The 23,293-nt window shown below is 38.9% G+C and overlaps 1 pseudogene; it reads right to left on the bottom strand.

Annotated features, from left to right (window-relative positions):
* Nucleotides 1-557: 557 nt before the first annotated feature.
* Nucleotides 558-7,112, bottom strand: LOC132649319 (immunoglobulin kappa variable 4-1-like; annotated as a pseudogene).
* Between the last annotated feature and the right edge of the window lie 16,181 nt (nucleotides 7,113-23,293).

Raw genomic sequence — 23,293 nt, 5'->3', positions numbered from 1 at the left:
AAATATGAGACATGGTGAAATCCTTCTATAAAAATAAGCAGCCACATCCATGTTATTAACATGCAGATTTTCTTTTATAAAGGTTATAAATTTACACAATACAAAATGTTTTAAAATAGTATTCTTATGATTTATGCACTAATGTTTGTCTTCTACACCAAGTTTATAGAACTATATGCCTGACATTGTGTTGAACATTTCATAGAGGATGTTACACTTCCAACATACAAACCAGGCATGGGCCACAGATACTGATCCATACATTTCCAAACTGGACCCTAGAGATCTTGACAGCCTCTGTGGCAATGGGTCAAGAAACATGCATATTTCATTCTCATAATCAGCAGAATGGAGGCTGAGGTTGTCATCATTTATTATGGTGTAAAATTATCTCCTCTTAGAGTGCCTTAACCTAAAATGAAAACCTCCATACTTAGAAGGTCTAACTGCCATCATGTTTTACTTGTCTTTTGAACATCACTGAAAATTTTCTGGATTTGTGTGAAAGAAAAATTGATAATTATAGATGAGTTCTATAACCTTTGGGAATCACAGTTTCATCCAGGCAAAGCCTTAATGGTGCCTTCAGCTACACCATCCTCTGCCTGACAATATGGAGCAGAAGAACATACATTGTCCATTCTCTTCTAAATGAACAGATGTGAGTAAAGGTAAGGAAAGTTCCAGGATATCAACATAATGTATTCTTCTGAAGATGGGTAGTGCTTTTAGATGACATTTTGTGGCCTAAAGATTCTTCTCATTTTTGACAGTGAGATAGAAACCAAAGAAAAAAACATAAAAATCACTTCATTTGAGTAACTAATAAAAAGTAAATCATAAAAGCAGCTATAGATAATGGTAAACCTATAAAGACAAAGCAAGCAGTGTATGCTTCTAAAGGACTGCACACTAGCACAGCCCCTGGAGACATCATGTGGAGGATTGTTAAACTTGAGACTTCTATATAATACATCTAACCCTGCCCTAGGCATGTTCTTGAACAAAGAAAAACAGCACAACATGTGTATATTCCCATGCCCGTATTTACTGCTGCACTATTTACAATAGCATAAACCTTATCAATGAAATGTGTGTCAGCAAATGAATAGACAGCAAAAGGAGATGCATATATGCAACGACATTTACTCAGCTCTATTAAAAGTGGAAACTACACAATGTGTTAAATTTTCTCTCTACTCCAATATATATATATTTCTTTCAGTAAAAGCTCACTATATGTTTTTTCTTTTTCATTTTTAATTTATTTATTTTTTATTAATTACAGTTTATTCATTTTGTATTCCACCCTCATCCACTCCCAAACCTGCCATTCCTCTGTAATCTCCTCCCATGCTCCTTCCCAAACTCACTGATAGCAGAGTTATTCCACCCCTTCCATCTGACCCTACCCTATCAGGTTTCATCAGGACTGGCTGCATTGTCTTCCTCTATAGCCTGGTATGGTTGCTCCCTGCTCGGTAGGAGATGACCAAAGAAAGAGCCAGCCATTGAGTTCATGTCAGAGACAGTCCCACTTGGAGACTGAGCTGCCAAAGGCTACATCTGTGCAGGGGTTCTAGGCTGTTTCCGTGAATGGGCCTTGGTTGGAGTATCAGTCTCACAAAAGACCCCTGTGCCCAGATATTCGGGTTCTGTTGTTCTCTTTGTGGAGCTCCTGTCTCCTCCAGATCTTTCTATCTTCCCCTTCTTTCACACAATGCCCTACACTCTGCTCATTCTTTGGCTCTGCATCTCAGCATCTGCTTTGATACCTTGTTGGGCAGTCTTTCAGAGGCCCTCTGTGGCAGGCTCCTGTCCTGTTCCCTGTTTTCTCCCTCTCCAATGTCTGTCCCTTTTGCTTTTCCTCACGAAAATTTATCATCTTACCCGGGGTACTCTTTCTTGCTCTGCTTCTTTAGGTGTTCAGATTTTAGTATGTTTAGTATTTTATATTTCTAATTTCTACTTATAAGTGAGTATATACCACGTGTGTCTTTCTGCCTCTTGGATACCTCAATGTTGTTGAATATTAATATTTATTATTAATTTGTCTTTTAGTTAAGCAGCAGCAGTTATTTCTAAACCTGCTGTATACCCAAATCACCACAAAGAAGCTAGGATTTATTTAATTAACCTAGAGTACAATGCTGGGGAATAGTTACTCCATACTAAACCTGCAAACCCGTGTAATTTCCTACCATTCAGATTTTACCCATTATACTTTCAGTCACACCTTAGGTCTGATTCATCTCTTTTGGTGGTTCCAAGTCTTGTCCTGCCAATCTCTACTCTCCCACTCCTTCCGCTCCTTTCCTTCTCCTCTCTTCTTGACCAGGTTGTTCCACTTGATTCTCTCCATTGTACAACATTGGTTGGTCATTTAATTGAAAATACAGAGCACAAATGGTGGCATGTTTACACACCCTTGAGACAGGTGATGCTTAGAATAAACATCACGATGCAATGTCTTTATTGAAAACAGATAGTGGGGCAGAGAAATCAGCATTTGAATGAGCAAGGGTACATGGTACACATCCCCAAAGAACACTGTACCAACATTTCCCCTTCAAGTCCAAGAAAACACTCCTTTCCTTTCAATTCAATAATAACTATTAAAGTTATGAAAACTAATGTGTAAAATTTACATGTGCAATGTCCAGTTCTCTTGCATTTGGCAACTTATGAGAAAGTGTTTGATTATCTATCCTATCTTGACTAATTTAGTGTTCTATACCTAAATTAACTATTAGCCTCAATGGTATTAGCTATATAATATCATTTTATTAAATTCTAAGCAACATAAGCTTAATTGTGGAACTGTAACTATTTGGTCTTCAACCCCAGCAGAGAGACTTGAGAAGGAATAAAATTAGTTACTAGAATAAATAGGAAGTGCATGTTAGCAGCTTTCAAAAAAAAAATTGACACAGACAGTTTGCAGCCAGAACAGTCACCCAAAACTCTCTATAACACTGGAACATCATCTTCACCTTCTGGCTCAGAATATTGGATAGCTGTATATATAAAGCAGGAACTATTTAGGACTTGCTTACCCTGTCATGGCAGTTTGGCAGCTGACTTGTCCTGCATTTAAGCTTGCTCATTTTTTGGCAGAATTCTGTCTGTCAGGAAACAATGGCATTTTCTTTTTGTCCTGTTGACTCGTTTGCCACGTTTGAAACCATGTCTACATGGAGGTTCTTCGATGCACATCATCTTCTTTGAGGTAGGTGGGGTGCTGCCAGGAGATGACCTCTCTCATTGTCAAAGAATCTTTAAAATAATAAAGATATTTTTGAATGTCATATTCTCTAGGTCTCTGAAGTTTCTGAAGACTTACCTATATTTACCTAATTTTTCTGTCTACAAAAATCATATCTATCTGTTAAAACTAGGATGTGTACTCCTATGACAAATTAAGACTAGTGACTTACATGATTATTGAGTTGAGTACCTAGCAATTAACTTGCATTACCTAATACCCTAAGCAGCTGGTAATAGCAGTGAAAGTATTGGAAGTAACTTTTAATTTGTTTCAATATTCTAAAATTTACCAAGGTATTAAAATTAGACTTATTTTGGCATCAATATACAAAATCCTATTCCACAGTTAAATTAATCTTATTTGAGAATAACAAATAAAACCTTAAAATGAGTAGATTCAATAATCTACCTTTTGTCTTATTATTCCGAGAATATGTCCTGTATTCCCTTTTCTTTCTTTTCACCCCTTTTCTCTCCATTTTAGAAAGAAAAAGAAAAACTAAAAGAGAGAAATCCCTGAGGATAATGTTTTCTCTCTGAATTAGACCATTAATAATTGAAAACCATCTCCCAATGACAACAAGCATTCATAGCCACAGAAAACAACCAAAAACCTACCCAACCCCCTTTAAGGAAACTGGACATCATTCTCATGGATTTCTTCTAGCTGACATTTTGGACATGCAGAATTGCTGTTAGGATGTCCAAAGATATTTGGGAAAAATGGTTAATTCCAGTCTAATTGAGAAATTTCAGGCTTAATAGAAGTCCTGTTTGAAACAGTCTAAAATGCTGGACCAATTGAGATTAGTAGCTTTCTTCAAAGGTCTCTTGGGAGCAGGCTTTGATAAGAAACAGAAGTTTAAGCAGTTGACGAAGGAACAAGCAAAATGCTGGAACATACAAAATGCTGGAACAGATATACCAATGTCTCAGCTGGAAGGAGGATTTCTTTCAGTTTTGATCCAGCATGTCTGGTGTTCAGTCCTTTTGTTCTGCAAACATACAACTTCTCACAGACATTATACAGTTCTGAAATTATAAATGTATGAGATGTTCAGGATGAAACTAAACTGTAAACCAACTATATCTATGACAATTAAAAGAATGGCATAATAAATTTTGAGGATACTATAGCCAAGGATTTATTGGTCATGGGTTGTTGGAGTTCAGGCTAGAGACATTTTTAATTTCTCAGCCAGTTTCAGAGTTGTTCCCATGTAAAGGGATCAGCAATATAAGTTACTGTTATTATTGAACATACAGTCATTATCATGTTGAAATCAAAATAAGATTATATCGGTCAAAATATCTTTTTTTTAGACTTTTGGGGGCCTGTTGTATTTGTCCAAGCTGCTACCTATCTCCCGAGAGAAAGCCTCCCCTTAGAGAGACTGGCTGGTTGCTTTGAGCAATAGAAAAGATATGTTTTATGTAAACTTTATATAAACTCCTTTTTAGTTTAGAGTTTAAGCATACCCTAGGCATCTTGTACTTGTTTAGAGTTTTAGGCATTGGTTTTTATATATGTTGTGACTATTTCTGTCTTATCCCCTATTCTCTACAGAATGTGCAGTTATGCCTCTGTAGCCACACTTTACGTAAGCTCTCCTTTACTTTATCATCTCAGCATACCCTAGGCATCTTGTACCTGGAGTTTTACATTGGTTGTGGCTATTTTTGGCTTGCCCCCTTTTTGATATAGGATGGATGGTTCAGCCTTTTAAACATAGGAATTGTAATATTTGAGTTTTAGGACTTTAATAGGCTGGCTTGTACTTTGCCACCTGTAGGTGCCCTGTGTCATTTTTGCATCAGGCATGGCTGACATTTGCCCTCCCCCCTGGGAAATGTCTCACATTTGAAAGGATAAGCTGGCTTTCAGAGCAGTGTGGCACATTTATCTAGTCAGCATTTAAAAGTTTTTTACATGGGAGACATGCAGTTTACATATGTGTCTCCTAGCCTAATTTTGAGTCCTTACATTGAGCAACAGTTCACAAATGAATGTAGAAAATGTTGTACATCTACACAATGGAATATTAGTCAGCAATGAAAAATAAAATAATAAGATGAATTATAATGAATGAATAATAAAATACTTGCAGAAAAATAAAAACTAAGCTGCTTCCAGAAATCCCAGATGTCCCCTGAATCCCTTTCCCTGAATGCCTCCTGACAGGAAAGAAGAAATACCAGGAAAGTGAAAGCAAAATGAAGGTTAGTGCATATGTTCAAAATACATGTTATATTGGAAACCCATGGCTTTCATGAAATTGTGTTCAATGAATTAACACCCATAAAAGACTTTAAGGGGCAGCAAGATAATTCATACAGCAAAGACACTTTCCAAGCCTAATGTCAAACCTGAGTTTGACCCCAGAAACAAAATGGAAAGAGATTCAGGTCTAAATTGTCCTCTGACTTCCACAAGTATGCCATGTCATATGTGCACCTATAAATATGCACATGCAGACACACTAATGCACACTCACATGCAAGCAGACAAGCATAATAAACTAAAATGTAATAAAAATTTAAAGGGTTTATGGAAAGAAAAAGAATAAACAAGCAGATATGGGCACCACCAAGGAAGAAAGGAAGGAGGTAAAGAAGGAAGAAAGGAAGGAAGGAAGCGAAGTGATATATAAAATCTAGAAAAACCAAGAACATACCCTTGTCTAGAACCTCCTAATTGAAATAAAGTTTTCTATCACCATCGCTATGTTGGATATCAGAACTCCTATACTGTAAAATGGAAAATCTGTTATATTGAAGCAGCAGAGTTGTAGTTATGTGTTAGAGAAGGAACACAAAGATAATACTGAGTTCTCTTTTGCATTTTCATCTAAAGGTTACGGGCTGGATCTTTGATCACCTCCACCAGAGGGAGGAGTAGCCTTACCAGGCCATAGAGGAAGACAAAGAAGCCAGTCCTGATGAGACCTGATAGACTAGGGTCAGATGAAAGGGGAGAAGGACCTCCCCTATCATTGGACTGGGGGAGGCCCATAGAAAAAGAAGAAGAGGACTGAGGGTGGAATTCAGAAGGGATTGGTTAGAGGGCTACAGCTGGAATATGAAGTGAATTAACTGTAATCAATAATTTAAAAAAAAGACGAAAGAATCATTGAACTCATAATTTAATATAGGGCTCTGTGAACTTTTTCATCACTTTTTCAGGCACACCTGCTATCACACAGAAAGGGGAAGTGTGCAGGGCCAGGGCTGTGTGTGGTGCAGGCAGCTGGGGAGACTCTCAAGGAGGTTTGTGTTGGAGGCTGAAGCACTGTGGGAGGATAGGCATAATGCTGCTGACAGTAGTAAACTGCCAGGTCTTCAGCCTGCACACCGCTGATGCTGAGAGTGAAATCTGTCCCAGATCCACTGCCTGTGAAGCGATCAGGGACCCCAGTGTATCGATTGGATGCCTGGTAGATCAGCAGCTTAGGGGATTGCCCTGGTTTCTGCTGGTACCAGGACAAAAAGTTCTCTCTGATTACAGTGTGTAAAAGACTCTGCAGCGGATAGTGACTTTCTCTCCTGCTGACATGGCCAGGGAGGAGGGAGACTGGGTCATCACAATGTCTGCACAGGCACCTGCAATTATGAATAGACAATAAACATAAATGTAGCACAAACAGACTGTAGAACGGTTGAAATTTGTCATTTAACATCTTTATACTATTATATTGTCAGAGTATTAGTCCATAAGATATATTGAGACAGGTATACTCTAACTTTCCTATCTACAAAAATTGAGTCTGCAAAGATTATAACATATTGAGTTTCTCACCAGACACCCAAAGCAGAAGGGATATGAGGACCTGGGTCTGTGACTTCATCTTGCTTTCCCTGCTGTCTGATGAATTTCAGCTCTCACTGCAAACGCCTGGCTTATAAATTCTCAGCAGCTGGGCTGGGCTGTAGGGGTCCCATGCAAAGCAGTCAGCAAATACAAAAGCAAATGTTTCTGCAGTGTCTGTGAGTGTAGCTGGTCAACAGTCAAAAATACTATTACATGGAGCATGAACAATCACTGAAAAAGATTGCCTTACTGCTCTCAAACAGAAAAGTACTAGGTGCTCTAATAGCAGAGCTGGGTTAAAATCCAAGACATTCGAATCAATTGACTACTGTGGAAACATTAGTAGAGCTATCTCAGATTGCCAGTTTTTGTGAAATGATAGGATATGTTCAAAAAAATAACAACAACAAAAGAAACATTAGTTAGAAAACATGCCATAAAAAAAAGAAGAAAAGAGATGAAAAAATGAAAGGATTAAAGAGAATTGAGGCTAAATGTGTTCAATGTTACTCATCTCCAAAGCCACTCTTATACTGATGACAGGGAACAGGACCTCAGACTTTTGGGTTGTAGTTTCTTAGATAAACTAGGGACTCAGATGCATAGAGAAGCCCAGAATAAACACTGTGAATATCCTAGTGGACATTAATTTATGACAGATCAGAGGACCTTTAATCTCAAAGCAAAGGATACCTAGCAAAAACCAGCAAGCATCCTCCCCACAACTTCAGGAAATAGAAAGAGAGCCCTAAATCTGGACAAAGGAAAAAATAGATTTTTCATGAAGTCATTGCTGTAGAGCAATAGTGTCATGTGTTTTTATTCAAGAAATAAAAATGTTTGTGTAATTTAGAAATTAGCAGTATTGAAATTCGATCAAGATGGGCTTCTGACATCATGAAGACATAGGTCTCTCCAGAAGGAGGCATACCCACCTTAATCTACATAATGTTTCTGTAGAGACCAATAGAACAATACAACAGCGATTGCTGCTATACAAATGGTGAAAAAGAAAATTTTGTGTATGTATAAAGAAATCAATAGTGATAAGATTAATTACAAAGGCTGCCAGGACTTCATATTACAGAACTCTGAAAATATATTTATGAAGTAAATTATAATGCCAGAATTATGTGTAAAATACAAGAGAAAAATTAATAAATCAAATACATGGCAAGGACTGGAGTTTCACATCTGTACTCCCAGAACTGGAGAGAGAAAAACAGGAGACTCATGCGTTTGAGGACAGCCTGGGGTACATACCAACTTCTGGGCCAATCTAATCTACACATGGAAACAATCTCTCAAAAACGTGTATCATCAGTCACCTGATTACAAGGCAGTTTATGGCATTATATACCCAACACAAATGGTTTATCTGATGTTAATGTTTCACCATTAATCCACAAATATTATTGAAAAATAATCATTTATCCAATATGCATTTCCTTCTATTTGAAGTATATATTTTATACATCAACTTTTCAGGTATAAAATGTTAATTAATTTCTGATAAGCACATGCAGATCTCCTTTGTAAACCACTATCACAACATCATATGAGAGAGGTAGACCATATGTGGATACAGGAACTTCCTAATCTCAAGGTCTAGACTATGACAGACACTGAGCTGTGCTCCTGTCAGTGTCTAACAAGTTGTCATATGCCATTGATGTTTACTGGTGATCTTTGACACCTGTCCCTAGAAGTACTAAAGAGAAACCCATTGGTGACCCTACAGCTTCAAGAGCTGTGGACAGCATGCTGGTAGAAAAATGGAGATGACATGAGGTCTTCTTTTTAACATTTTTGTGTCTGTGACAATTACGTCTGGGCACGAAGTATGTATCTGGTGCTGGAGTTATGGATCGTTGTCACCTATCATGTGTACTGGGAATTGAACCCAGATCCTTTGAAGAGCGGCCAGGACTCATAAACTATTAGACAAATATCTATCCAACAACAGCCTCTGAGTAAATAGACATGATGGAGAGTGAGGGAGATCCACGAAAAAATAAAGTGCTATGTGCTGCTGAAGCCTCTGACTTGGGAAGAGAAGTACAATGGAAAGAGGGGGATGTGTAAATGATTCCTAAAGTTCCTTGTCAGTTGTAAAGTCTGTGTTTCTTTGAAACTAAAATAGAAAGGAAATTACTTATACATGAAAATACCTTCATTTGATATGAGTAGTAAGAGAAAATTGTGGGAACAAGTCAGTATTTGTATTTAATCTTACCTTTCCTTCTTCTTAGCCTAGGGTTCAGTTGGGATGTCATAATTATGTAAAATCCAACCTTCCTCTCCACCTTGCCTGGAGAGCAGGATAATTTCTATTTCCTAAAGAACCACATCAGTAAAGACACTACTTTCAGTTTAAGAGGAATGGGTCCTAATCTCTCTTTTTGAAGTGATAAACTACACTGAAAATAGCAAGTCAGGAAACTCTTCCTTGTTTAGGAAATGGTTTGTTTGGGGACAGTTCAAGCATACAACTCACTCTACTGTGGAAGACAAACTGGAAGGAGCAGGCAGCAGCTGCTCACATCACATACACAACTGAGAAGCAGGGTGTGAAGAATGCTAGAGCTCAGGCCAATTTCTCCATTTTACGGAGGTCAATATCCACATGCTGGGTATTGTCCTGCCTGGGGTTATAAGGGTTTTCCTATGTAAATTCAGCTAATCAAGATGATCCTTTATGACATTCCCAAAGGCTAACCTTCATGTAGATATCTCACAGTATTCCCAGAGGCTTATCTTCTAGATGCTACTGGATTCCACCAAATATTCCAACCACTGTAGTCTTAATGACAATGAAATGTTAATGAGGAAGTGGTATGTTATGAATCTCTTCCATTATGTTTTTTTTTAATATTTAGAAATGAAAGAAGCCTGTTGTTATACAATTGACAGGTTTATCAGGTTACACTCACTGTGATGTTTCAAAACAAGTGTGCATGTATATATAATTATCATACAGCCTAGCACAGTTCATTTACCATTTTGTGGTACATGAATTAAAGTCACAAAGTAAAATTTAAATATATTTCATTGATAACTATAGTCACTTTACTAAGAGAACAGCAAAATTTAATCTTTCTGCTGATAACATTCCACTCATTGATTTTTGTCTCTATTCCTTGTCAATAATGATCCTCACCACATGTACTTGAGATCCTATCATACATTCTCACCAAATCCAGCAAAGAATAAATGACCATCCAAAAAGGGATACTGCACTAATGATGTATTGTACAATGTATTCAGCTAAATGGCCCCTCAGGTTAGCCTTTGCAGTCATGAGGAAAACAAGGGTGATCAAAAGACATAAATGGTCTGCTGGGAAGTTTAAAAAGAAAATCAATGGAGGGAGTTCAAGGCCTGTCTCAGATAAACAAAAATTAGCTTTAGTGCTGCATTGTAGAAGAAGGACCCCATGAGAACGTAAACATCTTTTATGCCTCTTTGTCCCAGTCACTTTCCCCATGTTAGGCCATGGGGAGCCAGCATTTTATCACGTGGACTTTGCGGTTGCAATCCAGATTAAAAAGGTTAAAACTGTTGTGGCTTAAGAAAAACACACTGATCTTTACTCCTACCCATGAACTGTAAATAATATTGCACATGAATACCTGGAGTGAATACCTCCTGACTAGTCAAATAGCTTCAAATAAGATTCAAATAATATTCTTATTATTCATGCATTAATGTTTGTCTTCTGTACCAAGCTTATAGACCTATGTGCCTGATGTTGCATTGAACATTTCACAGGTGATATCACACTAGGCATGGGCCACAGATAATGATCCATACATTTTCAGATTGTACCCAAGGGATTTTGACAGCCTCCATGGCAATAGGTTAAGAAACATGCATTTTTCATCCTCAAAATAAGAAGAATGGAGGCAGGGGTGTTCATCATTTATTATTGTGCAAAAGGCACATAGTCTCCTCATTCAGTGTTTTAACCTAAAATGAAAACCTCACTACTTAGATGGTCCAACAACCATCATAAGTTACTTGTTTTTGGAACATCATTGAAATTTTTCTGAACTTGTTTGAAATAAATAAAAATAGATAAACTGTTTACAGATGATTTCTATGACCGTTGGAAACACAGTTTCATCCAGGAAAAGCCTTAATGTTCCTTCAGCTGCACCATCCTCAGCCTGACAATATGGAACAGAAGAACATGCATTGTCCATTCTCTTTTAAATGAGTAGATGTGAGTAAAGGTAAGTAAAGTTCCAGGATATCAAAATCATGTGCTCTTCTGAAGATGGGTAGTGTTCTAGATGATCCGTTGTAGTTTTCAGATTCATCTCATTTTTGAGTGAGACAGAAACTGAAGTAAAACCATAAAAATCACCTCATCTGAATAACTAATAAAAAACTAATCATAAAAGGAACTATAAATAATGGAAAATGTATACAGATGAAGGAAGCAGAATATTCTTCTAAAGGGACCACACAGTGGTACAGCCCCTGGGTACATAAATGTGGAGGGCAATTAAGAAACATGGAATGTAATTCAGCTCCTGCATTAGGTATGTTCTTGAATAAATATAAACCAGCACAAAATAGATATATCCTCATATCGCATTTACTGCTGCACTATTTACAATAGTGTGAACTTAAGTCAATGAAGTGTCTGTCAACAAATGTATACAAAATAAAAAGGTGTATATGTGCAAAGACATTTACTCAGTGATAATAAAAATGGAAATAAGATAATATGTTAAAATTTTCTCCCTGTCTCAATACATAGATTTGTTTCAGAAAAGGCTTATTGTACATTTGAATTAGAACCTTTATTCCATGTTTGGGGATAGAGTTCAGCCAACTTCTCTTGGACCAGGCAGATTAGTAGTAGTCTTGAAATCATCCATATCCTTGGCGATTTTCTTAATGCATGCTCTGTCAGCAAGTGTGAAAACCTTTAGACAGGAAGGATCAGGCTTCTACTCATGACAACATGAGTGGTTGAGTCAGGACTTCCTCAGATTCGCAGCTTTTGACTAAGATTCAAGTGAGAGCCTATAGCAAAATGAAAAAAAAAAAAAAAAAAAAAAACAAGAAAAATAAATTAATGAAAATAAAAAGAAATTTGTACCGACACCCACATTGGTCTTACAAAAAGATTTTCTTGAGTCAGCAGATGAGAATGCAGCCTTGATAATACCTTGACTGTGTCCTATGAGAGCCTGAGGAATGGATCCAGACATAACCTGCCCAGATTACAAGTGTTCTGCTTATAAGCCATTGAATTGGTGCTAACTTCTTGTGCAACACTAAGAAAGTGATAAAATAAAGTTTCATTGTTGTGACTTAGGACTGTGAACTTAAAAATCTTAATAATATTCATCTGAAAAACATAATAAGTATCATTTTATTGAGCTTTCTCAGTCTCATGGGAAGGATACAAAAGCCCAAAGAAGGTTCATGTTCAAGTGGAGGATATGAAAAAGTAAACCTTTCATGATCATGGCTCAGCATGCCTGGTCCTCTAGAGTTCATGCACCTGCACTGAAGAACTTGTAGAAAATGAAAAGGTGCTGGGAATAGTGTCATGTAAACCAGCAGTTAATCGAAAGGGGCACGTGAGTTGCAGACTCCAGGTCACTTGGCAACAGAGGGATTTACAGGTCAGGACACACAGTGAGACTTTGCACTCCGCCACTTGAGAAAACAGCTAAAAGTCAAAGAATACAAGAAGAGAATCTATGACATTGTTGAAGATCTAGAGAAAGATATGAGTATTGAATAAGGAGGAAAGAACAGTTAGTCACTCTAAGACTGTAGATGAGCATCTGGGAAGGAAACAGAGAAACAGATCAGAGATGAGCAGAAGAATCAGCTGCAGGAGGCTTGCTTGTGTGATGTGCTGAAGAAGAACTTGTGAAATATCACACAAATAGAAGTGGAAATGTAACATAGGCTGAAAATATTAGCTTATGTCTGTAAAACCACTACCATCTTTCAATGTTTAATATTATGGGTTTTTTTTTGGGGGGGAAGGGCTGAGGATAGATTCCTGCAAATTTTAAAAAATTGTTTGCTCAGTGTATTGAACATTAAAATGCTTTGAAAATTGTATCATGGAGTTCTTTATTAAGTAAGAGACTGAAAAAGTGTAAAGTTTATATAGTGAGATAAATACATATCATTTTAAAAATCTCTGTCCTACAACTCATTACAAACATGACTTCTAACATCCCATAGTAAAGATGTAAGAGACAGTTCAGAGACTGAACCTCAGTGAGCAGCAACCCCAGGAGGATTCTCTTTAGCCCTGGAGCATTGTGGGAGTAAACTCCCTACTCTGCTGACAGTAATAGGCTGTAGCGGGATCAGCCTCCACAGGATGGATGGTGAGGCTGAAGTCTGTCCAAGACCCACTGCCATTGAAGCTGGCAGGGACCCCAGATGCTAGGTTGGATGCTGCATACATGAAGAGGTTAGGGGGATGTCCTGGTTTCTGTTGATAGCACTGCATAAAACTGTAGTTAAATGAGTGAAAGTGTATCTCTGCCCTAGAGAAAGAAGGCAAAGAAGCTGGAGACTGGGTCAGCACAATGTCACCAGTGGAACCTGAAATGTTAAACACACATTACTGTCACATATATACTGTAAGCATCCCAGTATAGAACATTTGTATTTGGAATATAGGACAGCAGCCATGAGCTGCACTCTGAGAAGCCTTTAAAACAAACAAACAAACAAAAACACAAATACATGGCACCAATTAAATGCTACAACTTTTCAACATTATATTTTTATTGAATCTTTGACAATTTCATATCATGTACCCCAAACACACTTATTTCTCAATACTTCCAGTCTTCCACCATCGTGACCTACTTCCCCAAAACTTTAAAATTAAAATTGAAAAATAAACTAGTATCAAGTTTAATTAATGTTTTCTATATATTCACTGGAGCATGGGCAAACTCTCAGTGACCTGCTTCCCTTTAAGTTCTCCCTTTTTAGAAATAATTTAATTTTATACATTTATTACATTTTATTCAGTTTGTATCCCCTCTGCAGGCCTCTTCCTCATCTCCTCCCAGTCCCACCCACCCTCCTTCTTCTCCCCCTATGCCTTTTTCCTAGTCCCCTGATAGGGGAGTACCTCCTTCCCTTCTTCTAACCCTAGCTTATCAAGTCTCATCAAGGCTGTCTGCATCATCTTCCTCTGTGGCCTGGCAAGGCAGCACCCTTCTCCCCCGCCCTCACCCCGGAGGAGGAGGTGATCAAGAGCTAGTCACTGAGTTCTTGTCAGAGACAACCCCTGTATACCTTACGAGGGAAGCCACTTGGAAACTGAACAGCCAATGGGTTTCCTTTGAACAGAGGGGTCTAGGTCCTCTTCATGCATGATCCTTGGTTGTAATATTGGTCTCCTCAGGCCCCCTGGAATCAGACATTTTGGCTCTGTAGTTCTGCTTGTGGAGTTCCTGTCCCCCCCAGGTGTTTCTATCTCCCTCTTCTTCCATAAGGATTCAGGCACTCTGCCCAAAGTTTGGGTATGAGTCTCAATGTCTCCTTCAATACACTGGTGGGCAGAGGACCTTTAAGTTCTCTCTTAAAGAGAACAAAGTCGCTGCTTCCTGCAGACTCGACCAGAAACCATGAATTGTGAAGATCTAACTTTAGCATGTTTATCACACTTTTAAAAGGTTCTGCCATTGTCTGAAGAGAAACAGAGGAGGAATGGTTGGGGGGGGGGGGTTGGCAGAAGGAAGGCAGAGGCACCTAGAAGGAATGGACAGAGAAAAAAAAAACTGTAGTGTGTACGTAACAACAACAACAACAAAACCAAAAGGAATGAGATTGCTTCACTGGCTTCCTGTTTACGCTACTGCTTTTGGGGGGTGTGTGGGTTCAAATGGTGTCGAGCTTGTCACAGCAGCCTTTCATTTGTCTTTCTCTCCTCGATTTGCAATTATCCATTTAACTACAAACAAACGTAGAGTTTCTTGATCTTTACAATCAGCGGGAGCATGGATCATGGCCTTCAACATGATTCGGGAGACAATAATGATAACGAACACAATCCATCTGTAGTAGGACCACAAAACTAGACAATATCATCGGGGCAGACCAGAGCATGTACATCACCATGGGCTCAGATCGCAGCACAGGCAGTACAGGATTGACACATTAATGCGACTCTGAGCTGCTCTCAGCCCTCAGACCTCCACATGGCTTCAGGCTGTGACATAGACCACAGACTTCTGTATGGCCACATACATAAACACAGAATGAGGCTCCAGTAGTACCATAAACCAAGACATGGCCCTTAGTGGCAGCACGGGTCCAAACATCACCATAGCCTTAGGGGATTGTGGAGACCACTCATATCAGCGTGGCTGGTCCTCTTGCCAGCAAGAACCCAATCCTGCCTCTCTCCGCAGCGCAGGTTATGCTCCGTTTTGCTACCTTTTTAATCTTTCCATCACATATTTGTTCATCCTAGTAGGACCTGTGCCTGCACTGCCTAAATGCCATAATTTTGATGATCAGGACAGCAAGGCATGGAAAACAGCAATGGCTGCAGGAGTTGTTCCCAAAACTGGACCCTCTCACCTGACACCCACAGCAGCAGTCTCCAAAGCAGGAGAGCAGTTGACCCCATCTCTGAGAGCTGGACTGGAGGCTGCTTCTTAGGCATTGGAATGCGGCCTGTAAAGAGGTCTTGAACAATATATACTGTGGCTAATATCTCAACATGCAAATCAGCTCAGAACAGCTTGACTTACTGCTCATAGGACACCTGCACTTGTGTCACTCTGGGGCAGTTAGGATTAGCAAAGAATTCCCTAAAGTATTTTAAGTGTATCACAATGATTTCGTGGCTGGCATTATGAAATCATCATGTTTATTATTTTGAGCTTCCATGCCACGGCTCTGCAGTAAGTGCATGGGGTGCAGGAGCACGTTCAACCCTCACAACTAAACTTTAAAAAGAAATTTTATGCTTCTGGGGTACTTCACACATCTGTTTGCCTGCAGATTTCATGATTTTCTTGTTTTTAATTGCTGAGTATTATTCTATTGTGTAAATGTGCCACAATTTCCATATCCATTCCTAGGTTGAGGGACATCTAGGTTATATCCAGATTCTGTCTATTACAACTAAAGCTGAAATGACCATAGTTGAGCAAATGTCCTTGTTGAATGGTAGATCATCTTGTGGGTTTATGCTCAGGAAGGGTATAGTCGGATCTTGAAGCACCACTACTCCCAAATTTCTGAGAAAGCACCAGGTCGATTTCCAAAATGTTTGTACAAGTTTGCATCCCACGAGCAATGGTGGAGGGTTACCCTTTCTCTACATGCTCCCCATCATGTATTTAAAGTTGAGTTTTATTCGTAGCCATATTTTTGGATGTGAGGTAGAATTTCAATGGTCGTTTAGATTTGCATTTCCCTGATGACTAAGGATGTTAAGCATTTTTGTTTGTTTGTTTCTCCATCATTTTATATTTCTCTGTTGAGAATTATCTGTTTAGCTCTGTACCTCACTTGTAATTGGATTATTTAGTTTGTTGGTTTCTAATTTCTTCAGTTCTTTATGCATTTTAGGTATTAGCTTTCAGTCCAGTGTTGGGTTGGAAAAGAACTTTTCCCTGTTTGTAGACTTGTTTTGTTCTGTTGAGAGTGTCCACCCCTGCTCAGATGTACCAATGTGCAGCTCAGTCTCCATGTGGTTTCCTGAGTAAGAACTGGAGTTGCCTCTGTAATGAACTTGGTTGCAAGCTCTTTGATCACTTTCCCTGGTGATGCAGCCTTGTCAGGCCAGAGAGGAAGATTCCTGATGAGACTTGATATGCTTCAACCAACTGTCTAAGTAAATCTCTGTCATTTTAAGTGATACAAAAGAACATTTAAATTTTACTTTCTACTCAAATTCATCCTCCTTAGATCTCAGATGACCTTGATGGTTAAGTAGCTCTAACAGCAGCAAACATCCAGCTGCTTGGTCAGCCCAGTTTACCTTGCTGACAAGCTTCATACTAAGAAAGATGTGAGTTTCTAAAGGTAATAGGACAAATACAATTAAGTTATATATGTCAAGAGAAAACCAGAGGAAACAAGTTATGTAGGTCCAAGACATATAGGTCTGTCTCAAGTTAGGACAAGAAACTGTGTTAAGATCTGAAGATATGAAAGCCTGAGATAGTGATTTATACATCTGGGAGAGTAATTCAAACTGTAAAAGAGTTGTTTCAGATTTTGCTCCTTCTCTCTATGCTACTGTTGGGGCTCCACTCACCCCTCTCCGTCACCCATAGTCATAATTCACAACCAGTCCTCCAGACCCATCCATACTTCTCCCTTAAATTGCTCCTTTCAAGGATTTTTGTCTCATTTCCCATTTTTGTCTCATGTACCATTCCTTTCCTAAAAAAGATGTCTTCTGCAGAATTGACATATATTTGCCTTTCTGCCCCTGATTTGCCTAACAGCTCCCAAAAGACTGCGTGTAACCTCCTCTTCCTCCTCAGACTCTGTACACTTCCAGTCTCTCAATCCCCAAGCCCTTCTTATCCTCTGCCCACTTCTTTAGTCAATCCCACTGTATGGGATGCCACCTCTCCTTCCCTTGTTGAACATAATAAACCTTTCTCTACTATACTCACAGACCCTTCTGCATACACCTCCAAACTAGACACTCCCTACCCTTAATCAGCCTCAACTAGGCCTCATACCAATCATTTTTATGTTCTACCTCATCACCGTACGATGTACACATATTAACAGCAAAAAACACAAACAAATAAACAAAAAAAACCCTAACAAAACCTTACACCTAGTCTAATATCTTTGTTTCTTTAACTGCTCTATCTTTACATCCTTAAGCTGTCCTCTATCATCGCTGACCACACCACTCACTTTTCTTTTTTTTTCAATTACACTTTATTCATTCTGCATCCCCCCATAAGCCCCTCCCTCCTCCCCTCCCAATCCCACCCTCCCTCCTCCCTCTGCTTGCATGCCACTCCCCAAGTCCACTGATAGGGGAGGTTCTCCTCTCCTTTCTGATCTTAGTCCATCAGTTCACATCAAAAGTGGCTGCATTGTCCTCTACTATGGCCTGGTAAGGCTGCTCCCCCCAGAGGGAGGTGATCAAAGAGCAGGCCAATCAGATTATGTCAGAGGCAGTCCCTCTTCACATTACTATGTAACCCAATTGGACTCTGAACTGCCCTGGGCTACATCTGTGCAGGGGTTCTGGGTTATCTCCATGAATAGTCCTTGGTTTGAGTATGAGTCTCTGGGAAGTTCCCTGTGTTCAAATTTTCTTGTTCTGTTGCTCTCCTTGTGGAGACCCTGTCCTCTCCAGCTCTTACTATTTCCCAATTCTTACCTAAAATTCCATTCACTCTGCCCAACACTTGCCCATCAGGCTCAGCATCTGCTTTGATAGTCTGAAGGGCAGAGGCTTTCAGAGGCCCTCTGTGGTAGGTTCCTAGGTTGTTTCCTATTTTCTTCTTCTGCTGATGTCCATCCTCTTTGCCTTTCCAGATGGAGATTGGACATTTTTGTTAGGGTCCTCTCTCTTGCTTAGTTTCTTTAGATGCACAGGTTTTGGTGGGTTTGTCATATGTTGTATGTCTATATGAGTGAGTATATACCATGTGTGTCTTTTTGCTTCTGGGACAACTCACTCAGGATGATCCTTTCCAGATCCCACCATTTACCTGCAAATTTCATGATTTACTTATTTTTCATTGCTGAGTAATATTCCATTGTGTAGATGTACCACAATTTCTGCATCCATTCTTCAGTTGAGGGGCATCTGGGTTGTTTCCAGCTTCTGGCTATTACAAATAAAGCTGCTACAAACATGGTTGAGCAAATGTCCTTTTTGTGTACTTGAGCCTCTTTTGGATATATGCCCAGTAGTGGTATGGCTGGATCTTGAGGAAGCACTATTCCTAGTTGTCTGAGAAAGCGCCAGATTGATTTCCAGAGTGGTTGTACAAGTTTACATTCCCACCAGCAGTGCAGAAGGGTTCCCCTTTCTCCACAACCTCTCCAGCATGTGTTGTCACTTGAGTTTTTGATCTTGGCCATTCTCATGGGTGTAAGGTGAAATCTCAGGGTTGTTTTGATTTGCATTTCCCTAATGGCTAGTGAGGTTGAGCATTTCTTTAAGTGCTTCTCGGCCATTCGGTATTCCTCTACTGAGAATTCTCTGTTTAGCTCTGTTCCCCATTTTTTAAGTGCATTACTTGGTTTGCTGCTTTTCAGCTTCTTTAGTTCTTTATATATACTGGATATGAGTCCTCTGTCAGATAAAGGGTTGGTGAAGATTCTTTCCCAATCTGTAGGTGGTCGCTTTGTTTTGATGACGGTGTCCTTTGCTTTACAGAAGATTTTCAGTTTCATGAGGTCCCATTTATTGATTGTTGCTCTTAGAGCCTGTGCTGTTGGAGTTCTGTTCAGGAAGTTTTCCCCCGTACCAATGAGTTCTAGGGTATTTCCCACTTTTTTTTCAAGCCGATTTAATGTGTCTGGTTTTATGTTGAGGTCTTTGATCCACTTGGACTTCAGTTTTGTGCAGGGTGACAAGTATGGATCTATTTTCATTTTTCTACATGTAGACATCCAGTTAGACCAACACCATTTGTTGAAGATGCTATCTTTTTTCCATTGTATGGTTTTGGCGTCTTTGTCAAATATCAGGTATCCATAAGTGTGTGGGTTTATTTCTGGGTCCTCTGTTCGGTTCCATTGGTCCACCATTCTGATTCTATGCCAGTACCATGCAGTTTTTAAATCAGGGATGGAGATACCTCCGGAAGATCTTTTATTGTAGAGGATTGTTTTAGCAATTCTGGGTTTCTTGTTATTCCATATGAAGTTGAGAATTTTTCTTTCCAGGTCTGTAAAGAATTGTGTTGGTAATTTGATGGGCAGTGCATTGAATCTGTAGATTGCTTTTGGTAAGATGGCCATTTTTGCTATGTTAATCTTGCCAAGCCATGAGCATGGGAGAACTTTCCATCTTCTCATATCTTCTTCTAATTCTTTCTTCAGAGATTTGAAATTTTTTTCATACTAGTCTTTGACTTCCTTGGTTAGGGTTACTCCAAGGTACCTTATGTCATGTGTGGCTATTGTGAAGGGTGTTGTTTCCCTAATTTCTTTCTCACCCCTTTTGTCTTTTGTATACAGGAGGGCTACTGATTTTTTTGAGTTAATTTTGTATCCGGCCACTTTGCTGAAGGTGTTTATCAGCTGTAGGAGTTCCCTGGTAGAGTTTTTGGGGTCACTCACGTATACTATCATATCATCTGCAAATAGTGATAATTTGGCTTATTCCTTTCCAATTTGTATCCCCTTGATCTCCTTCAACTGTCTTATTGCTCTAGCAAGGACTTCCAGCACTATGTTGAAGAGATATGGAGAGAGTGGGCAGCCTTGTCTTGTCCCTGATTTCAGTGGGATTGCTTTAAGTTTCTTTCCGTTCCGTTTGATGTTGGCTATAGGCTTGCTGTATATCACCTTTACTATGTTTAGATATGTGCCTTGTATCCCTGATCTCTCCAATACTTTGAACATGAATGGATGTTGGATTTTCTCAAATGCTTTTTCAGCATCTAGGGAGATTATCATGTGGTTTTTTTCTTTCAGTTTGTTAATATGGTGGATCACATTGATGGATTTCCATATATTGAACCACCCCTGCATACCTGGGATGAAGCCTACTTGGTCATAGTGGATAATATCTTTGATGTGTTCTTGGATTCGGTTTGCAAGTATTTTATTAAGTATTTTTGCATCAATGTTCATAAGGGAGATCGGCCTGAAATTCTCTTTCTTTGTTGAGTCTTTGTGAGGTTTAGGTACCAAGGTGACTGTGGCTTCATAGAATGAATTTGGTAATATTCCTTCTGTTTCTATTTTGTGGAATAGTTTGAAGAGAATTGGTGTTAGCTCTTCTTTGAAGGTCTGGTAGAATTCTGCACTGAAGCCATCTGGTCCTGGGCTTTTTTTGGATGGGAGACTTTTGATGACCGCTTCTATTTCCTTGGGGGATATAGGACTATTTAGTTGATTTACCTGGTCCTGATTCAGCTTTGGTAAGTCAAATTGATCAAGAAAATTGTCCATTTCATTTAGATTTTCAAATTTTGTGGCATATAGACTTTTGAAGTAAGTCCTAATGATTGCTTGGATTTCCTCAGTGTCTGTAGTTATATCCTCCTTTTCATTTCTGATTTTGTTGATTAGGGTGGTGTCTCTCTGCCTTTTAGTTAGCCTGGCTAAGGGTTTGTCGCTCTTGTTGATTTTCTCAAAGAACTTGCTCTTGGTTTCATTGATTCTTTGAATTGTTTTATTTGTTTCCAATTGATTGATTTCAGCCCTGAGTTTGATAATTTCCAGCCGCCTGCTCCTTCTTGGTGTGTCTGCTTCTTCTTTTTCTAGGGTTTTTAAGTGAGCCATTAAGTTGCTTGAATTAGCTGTCTCGAATTTCTTCTTGAAGGCACTTAGTGCTATGAACTTTCCTCTTAGCACTACTTTCATTGTGTCCCACAAGTTCGGGTATGTTGTGTCTTCATTTTCATTGATTTCTAGAAAGACTTTAATTTCTTTCTTTATTTCTTCCCTGACCCAGCTGTCATTTAGTAACAAGTTGTTCAGTTTCCATGTGTGTGTAGGCTTTTTGTTATTTCTGTTATTGTTGAGGTCCAGCTTTATTCCATGGTGATCAGACAAGATACATGGGATTATTTCAATCTTCTTGTATCTGTTGAGGCTTGCTTTGTGACCCACTATATGGTCTATTTTGGAGAAGGTTCCATGAGGTGCTGAGAAGAAGGTAAATTCTTTTGTGTTTGGGTGTAAAGTTCTGTAAATGTCTGTTAGGTCCATTTGATTCATGACCTCTGTCAGAGACATTGTTTCTTTGTTTAATTTCTGTTTTGATGACCTGTCCTTTGTTGAGAGTGGGGTGTTGAAGTCTCCTACTACTAATGTGTGGGGATCTATATGTGCTTTAAATTTTATCAATGTTTCTTTCACAAATGTGTGTGCCCTTGTATTTGGGGCATAGATGTTCAGGATTGTGATGTCTTCCTGGTGGAATTTTCCCTTGATGAGTATGAAGTGTCTTTCCCCATCTCTTTTTATTAATTTTGGTTGAAAGTCTATTTTATCAGATATTAGAATGGCTACTCCTGCTTGCTTCTTGGGTCCGTTTGCTTGTAAATTCATCTTCCAACTCTTTACCCTCAGGTAATGTCTATCTTTGTGTCTTACGTGTGTTTCTTGTATGCAACAGATTGCTGGGTTTTGTTTACGTATCCATTCTGTTAATCTGTGTCTTTTTATTGGAGAGTTGAGTCCATTGATGTTGAGAGAGATTAATGACCAGTGGCTGTTAGATCTCTTGATTTTGATGTTGGCTGTGGTCATCAGGTTGTGTGCTTGGTTGCTTTTTGTTTTACTAAAGTGAGGTTATTTATTTCCTGTGTTTTCTTGAATGTAGCTAGCTTTCTTGGGTTGTATTTTCCCTTCCAGTGTCTTCTGTAATGCTGGATTTGTTTGTAGGTATTGTTGAAATTTGTTTTTGTCATTGAATATCTTGTTTTCTCCATCTATGAGGACTGAAAGTTTTGCGGGGTATAGTAGCCTGGACTGACATCTGTGTTCTCTTAGGGTCTGCATGATATCTGTCCAGGCCCTTCTGGCTTTCATAGTCTCTGTTGAAAAGTCAGGTGTGATTCTAATGGGTTTGCCATTATATGTTACTTGGCCTTTTTCCCTTGCAGCTTTTAGTATTTTTTCTTTGTTCTGTATACTTACTGTTTTGATTATTATGTGGCGGGAGGATTTTCTTTTCTGGTCAAATTTGTTGGGTGGTCTGTAGGCCTCGTGTATTCTAATTGGCCTCTCATTTAGCTTGGGGAAATTTTCTTCAATGATTTTGTTGAAAATATTTTCTGGGCCTTGGAGAAGGGAGTCTTCTTTTTCCTCTATACCTATTATTCTTAGGTTTTGTCTTTTCATATTGTCTTGCATTTCTTGGACGGTCTGTGTCAGGAATTTTTCGGATTTAACATTTTCTTTGACAGATACATCGATTTCTTCCATTGTATCTTCTACACCTGAGATTCTTTCTTCCATCTCTTTTAGTCTGTTGGTTATGCTTACCTCTGTAGTTCCTGTTTTCTTCCCTAGATTCTTCCTTTCCATTATTTC

The sequence above is a fragment of the Meriones unguiculatus genome, chromosome 19 (assembly GCF_030254825.1).
Source record: "Meriones unguiculatus strain TT.TT164.6M chromosome 19, Bangor_MerUng_6.1, whole genome shotgun sequence".
NCBI lineage: Eukaryota > Metazoa > Chordata > Mammalia > Rodentia > Muridae > Meriones > Meriones unguiculatus.
This window is presented reverse-complemented; position numbering and strand designations above follow the sequence as displayed.